At 43.2% G+C, this 6,338-nt stretch overlaps 1 pseudogene; it reads right to left on the bottom strand.

The window, feature by feature from the left end:
- Window positions 1-842: 842 nt before the first annotated feature.
- LOC125461995 (interferon-induced protein with tetratricopeptide repeats 1-like) lies at window positions 843-4,000 on the bottom strand (annotated as a pseudogene).
- Between the last annotated feature and the right edge of the window lie 2,338 nt (window positions 4,001-6,338).

Here is a 6,338-nt window from a genome sequence, read left to right as displayed (position 1 = left end):
GACTGCACTGCTTCAGCTGTGATCCAGCCTACACCAGAACTCAATCAGGATGAGTGTAGATTGAGCCACTTGGTGGATACAGGGTGAAGCTGCTCACCTAAGTGTGTCGGTTCCTCAATAACATCCACAGCCTGGGGTTTGGAGATATCCGTAAGCCCTGACTGTGATGTTAACTCTGTGCTGAGTGGGGAGACTTAGTTTTTCCCACAGGCTGAAGCAACTCTGACAATCTTGAAACGGCAAAATATTGTACATTTTTTGGACCAGGAAGTCTGGTCCCAACTTTAAAGGTTTAAGGCTCCACTGTCATAGAACCTACACTTTCCTCTTTCTAATTGATGGAACCTTGCCAAAACTTCCTTAAGTCCATTAACTTGGTTTGAAGCACCCCACCCCTGGGGTGACGAATGGTATGTTTTGAACTCCCCTCATCACACACTCGCAAAAATCATTCTCGAGTCATATTCATTATTGTTTATGAGTTAGCTTCTCAAATTCAGAATAAGGATTGTATTTGTATCAAATTAATTTGGCCCAAATTCCAAAACCACTGTAGCGTTGTTTCTCCCCATATTTGGCTAAATCTCTAAAGATACAGAGTTGAAATAGAAATACATGGTTAAATTCTGTATGAGCAATATTCCGTGAAGAAGCAGCAGGATTTTGAATATTTTTTAACAGGAATTATTATTTTAAAATTATACAATCATGCATAAAATGTCAGTTTTAAAGGAAATGTGAAAAAGGTCCCCAACAAAAGCTCTGAGAAAATATTCATCCATCTTTCAAATATGTTTGCTTAACAAGTCATTGATGATCTCAGTAGAAAGGTATAATTCAATGACAGCAGGTCACTATTCTTCATTGAAAAATTCTTGGAGTTTGATCTTAGCCAGGCATTTAGTAATTCCAGACACCTCCCCATCCAGCAGATTCATGGCCCCAAGAATGCACGAAGCCTTCATGTCGCCTGGGTTATTTTGAAGTCGTCTGTATGCTATCTTCTCCAAGATGGTGCGACAGAGTTTTTGTTGCTTTGTGTTTCCTTTGATAGAAAATCCTTCCAGAAAATGTGTGATAGCATTTTGTTCTGATCTTTTCTGATACAGTTCAAATAGCCCAGCCTTGTAATATACATACTGCTTACTTTCTGGATGATCATATTTCAATTTCAGTAGATTAGTGTAGATCTCTTCAGCTTCATGAATTTCTTCATTCATTATGAAGATCTCGGCAAGGTCCAGTTTTGCAGCCGCAAATGATGGTTTGAGTGCATCTGCCTCTCCAAAATAGTATTTACACTGTTCGATTAATGTAGCCTTCTCTTGAGAGGCAGGATCACGGGGCACATTTCTGCCTGGAACTGTGCTCAGTGCTTTTAGTTTGCTTTTGTAGCACTGACCTATTTGGTGATATAAAAACGATGAGTTTGGTGTAATTTTTAATGCTTTCATTAACAGCTCGATAGCATTTTTAACATCTCCTTCTCTTCTGTAAAACTTTGCTGCATACCGAAGCACATATGGAAGACCAGGGGACTTCTGCAATGCTCTCTCCACCAATGTGAATGCTTCCTCCTCTTCACTGAGCTCCTGTAGTTTTAAAGCTAACAGCACCATGGCTTCAGCATGATCAGGGTCAAGCTCCAGCACACGCCTAAATTGTTTCACTGACTGAGTGGGTTCATGACCCTCTGGGGTCGCAGAAAATGTTTCCAGGCGAGACAGAACAGTGGCATAACCAAAATTCCACTCAATGTTGCCAGGGTCCTTCTCCAAAGCCTTTTTAAAACACACTTTTGCCTCCTCATAATATTGGGCGCCAGCACTCAACAGTGACTAACCCTTTTCCCCATAAACCTCGGGTATCATTGCTGTAAACTGAGAGGCTTCAGGGAATAGTTTACAGACCGTCTCCAGCTTGTTGAGGTAGGACTGAGCCTCTTCCAGTCGCTGCATGTGACAATAAACCCAGGCATAGTTTCCATAGGTGATGATCATTCTTTTTTCAAATTCATCTTTATAATTCTCCTTTAGAATCTTTTCAGCTTCCTTTAAATTTTGAATTGCCTCTGCACAGTTTCCTTGCAGACAGTTTATAAAAGCAAGATAGTTGTAAGACCTGGCTTCATATTTTACAGAAAGCAGTATTGAGTCTTCTAATCTTTGTTTCAGATCATCCAAGTCGATGGTTCCTTTATGTGGAGTCCAAGTGAAGTGACATTGAAGTTGATCGAGATTCACTTCCAATGACTTCTCCTGTGTGTCTCTGCAAAGAATAAAATCTTTTACAATCTATATCTGAAGCTGCAATCTGCATATCTTAATTTGATCCTTTGAATTAATTCTTACCTCGGCCTTTGTTGACATTAGATGACAGATTAAGTATATTTATGAATTACTTAATATTAAATCAATCAAAAGGATTTCATTTATTTTCCATTACTTGTCTCTCAATACTGAAACTACAAATGATTTTTTGTCAATATCAATTGTGTAATGTATTTTGTTTATAAACTTTCACAAGGGCAAGATTTTAACTCACTCACAAACCATATAGCTATATCACTGTATCGCAAAACTTTCGGCTCAGACACTGCTATTTAGATTTGCCATCTTGTTGTATATTTCAACAGGAACCTTCTTCTTAAACTAACCATGCCGTGGCCATTCTTTTGGAAATGTCACAATTTGAAATGATCCTATCATGGCAAAACACAGTTGATGTCATGTTTTGGGTCGAGGGTTGGAAACTGGGCCTACAATTCACCTCGATATTTGCTGTATTCTCATTGGTGCCTTTGAAAATAAAAATCATCCGGCTAAATTTTTAAACAACACAATTGAGACATGTTTGGGTCAATGTCTAGTGGAGACATTTGTTAGCTGTCGAATTCATCACTGGACACCTCTCACCAGTCCATAGAGCTAATCACTCAGCTGTTCCTGTTCACAGCTCTCCTTCCCACCACTCACCCACTCACTGAACAGCACCCTCTTCTTTATACCCTGGTGGGACAACTCCAGAGGGGTGATAGCCTTGTGAAGGTAGGCCTTGCCTAACTAGCAGTATGCTGATCTGCTGATAAGTCACGGTGCCACCTCTCTATCTGGCACAGGTTTCGCCCAGCAGCTGCTGTCCTCCTAGCCATGGCCATGGTGGTACCCAGGCTGTCATTCACCCTCCTGCTGCTCACTGCTCCTCCTATTAAAAGTTGTTTCTCTCCCACTGGTGCAGCTAATTGACACAATAGCATCTCCAGCACCACCTGGCATCAGATCACACACCCACATTGCAAGACTCCAATCTCATTAGGCGATTAGAATTGGACCATCATTCCAAACAGTATCAAGGATGAGACGTTGGCATATAGAGCCTTAGGGGCATCCAGCTGCCCTCCATGAATGCTCCCTTTCACCTGCAGAAAGCTCTGCACCTCCTCCTGCAGCTCTGCTCTCTCCAAAGCACTCCCTTTCGTTGGAGAAGCTAGAGTATCTATCAGATTACACCATTCACACCTATGAGAAACCTACCATAACAATTTGAACTCAGAGTACAACAGACAGCCCAATTTTTGCAGGAGCAAGATCAGTTGACTGCGGTATGGTTTTGCTGTGTCAAAATCCTGGAACTCCGTCCTGAAAGGCATTGTGAGTGTATCTATATCAAATAAATCAATGGTTCAAGGAGGCAACTCACCACCACCTTGTCAAGGGCAATTGGAGATGTACAGTAGATGCTGGCCCAGCTAGGGAATTCCACATTGTCTCCGCTGAAAGCCAGCACCTCAGACAGAGTTGAACTCCCCAGTACTACATTGAGAAAAGGCCTGGATTATGTGATCAGTTCACTATAGTATGACTTGAGCCCACATCACAATTACTGAGAGAGAGGAGCGATAGCACTGATAGCTGTGAGCTTCAGCTGAATATATTGTGCCTGGTACGGACACATGAAGATCTCACTTACCCCATGGTGATAAGTGAATACACCAGCTGCTTGTTTTCTTTTCCTTCTGCTGTGTGAGGAGCAGGATGATCATAATGAAGGGTGTTTATTCTCTACAGATATATAAACAAACATATACATACCAGCCACACCCTTCACAGTATTCAGAATCAGGTGATCTTTACTGAAGTGAGCAAATGATAGGAAATTGAAACTGTCAGGTGATTCAGCAGCTTCAGAAACGCAATGTCACTAAGACACAAGATTCTTCCCTTGGTTACTGTTTACTACGAATGAGGATTGACAAAGCACATGGCTTGGCTCCATGGCACTGGGGTTCTTTCGGGAGTCAGTGATGTGCTACTTCTCCAATCACTTCCAGCACGGCCCGTGTGATAGCCCATCCTGCAACAAGACTGTTTCAGGCAGTCCCAGAAACCTCTGCTCTCCATCCTGGCGTGGCAGAGCGCAGCGTTGCCAGCTGATTGGCTGCTTTCTTTGTGAACGGGAACCAGGCAGGATCATTCCGCGTCCTCACCAAAGATCATTTTGTCCGGGCCCCAGCTCTACTGATGTTGAAATGGCCAGAATTTAGATGATTGAGAATACCTTGTGGTTATTATCATGTCCCTGTAAACGGTGGTGTCTTTCTGGAGCTGTTGTGGTGGTTTTCTGTCATTAGCAGGGAGGGTTGCTGAATCCTTACAAAGAGGCCAGATCATTGGGTGAACTGCTCAAATACAGGCCGCAGCAGGTGTTGGGCAACAGCGGCAGGGCTCTCTGGGTTTGTGACACCCTGCTCAGTTCAGTGGAGGGGTATAAACCCCACAGAAACTCCTCTGTCAATTTTGAGCTTGACTCGTCTGAGTCTTTGACAGTGACATGAGACAGGAAAAAGCATTCAGCATTTCAGTGAGTATTTTACTCAGTGGCCACTCATATAATCACCTCATTAATGTTGACAGCCAAGCCCCTGTTTGTAACCCTCACTGCTACACGAATGATCCATCTCATGTGGCTACAGCTCAGTCATTCCTGCGCCTTCAGCACTTGCTGATCGTGTCATTAGACACTGCCTACAAAGAATGCTAAGTGCCATGACCAGAGCTGGGGACTGTGACTGTCACGTGAAGCTCATTACTGAAGGGTCTAGGCCCGAAACGTCAGCTTCTGTGCTCCTGAGATGCTGCTGGGCCTGCTGTGTTCATCCAGCCTCACATTTTATTATCTTGGATTCTCCAGCATCTGCAGTTCCCATTATCACTGCTGTGCTCTTGTTTGCTCTGCCCTCAGGGCTGGTGCAGCTGGACAAAACAGGTTTCTGTCAGCAAAGAATGCTCAGGGTGAGGTCTGGGAGCGTTTGGGACTGTTAATGGGTTCAGTGGTGGGAATGTGGTGCATCTAATAAAACAACAGATCAATGTTATAATGGATTGAAGGCCTAAACAGGACAGCATGGCTGAATTCTGCATTGCACCAAAATTATTGGAAGCTGCATCATGAGTTTGGAATGTTCCATGAGGTACGTTTGAGAAAAAAGTAGAGATGATCTGGATTTGACCAGAGCCATCTCTTATCTTCCATACCCAAGGAGTCTTTCCCCAACATTACGTCCTGATTTTCCAGCCTTAGCTGCTGTGAGGTCGCTTGGCAATGATCCACTGTTCTGGATTATGAAATATAACCTCCATCATCAGGTGGTGATGGTGGCGGAGGGCAATGAAGAGGGCAACTCAAACAGCTCGGGCTGGGCCTCCAGAAGTAGATGGCAATGGTGAGGCAGAGCATTTAGAATAGCTAAACAGATCGTCTCTGGAAAATAAGGTGCCTTTGGGACAGAAGGAGCAGAAATACAAAGAATTCCTCAACAGAATTTGATCCACAGACTTTTTTTCCATGTAAACACTTTCTTGTTTAGCCTTCATTTCCCTTCACATTTTAATGATCTGTTGTCAGTGGAATAAAGAATCCCTAATCTGTGATCTTTGGGCCATGTCAAAAATCTCACACTACGTTCCTGTTGAAATTTACAGGATTTTGTAGCACAGGCATCAAGTAATGGCAATGGAGAAAATGGTCAAGGAGTTGAAATTAGCAGTATCCATAGGGACACCCAAGAGGTGGTGCAGGGAATCAACCTTTAAAATAATCCCAGGCATTGGATCCCCATGTACATTCCTTTGATTCTGCAACGGAGGAAATCCAACCTCCTGACTGGATATTCTACCTGTCAATGAGCAAGTTTTGGGGGGAAGCCAGAAACACCCGATGTTCTGGTGATTGAGGAGTCACAGCCAGTTATGGCATCTAGAGACCTCAGTGTAAGGAAGCAGGCAGCAGTTGCAATGGAACATGTGTAGGGCAAGTCCATTAGGAAATATTGGGAAGAA

Source organism: Stegostoma tigrinum, chromosome 20, assembly GCF_030684315.1.
Source record: "Stegostoma tigrinum isolate sSteTig4 chromosome 20, sSteTig4.hap1, whole genome shotgun sequence".
NCBI lineage: Eukaryota > Metazoa > Chordata > Chondrichthyes > Orectolobiformes > Stegostomatidae > Stegostoma > Stegostoma tigrinum.
The sequence above is the reverse complement of the archived record's forward strand: the minus strand, read 5'-3'. Positions and strand labels throughout refer to the sequence as shown.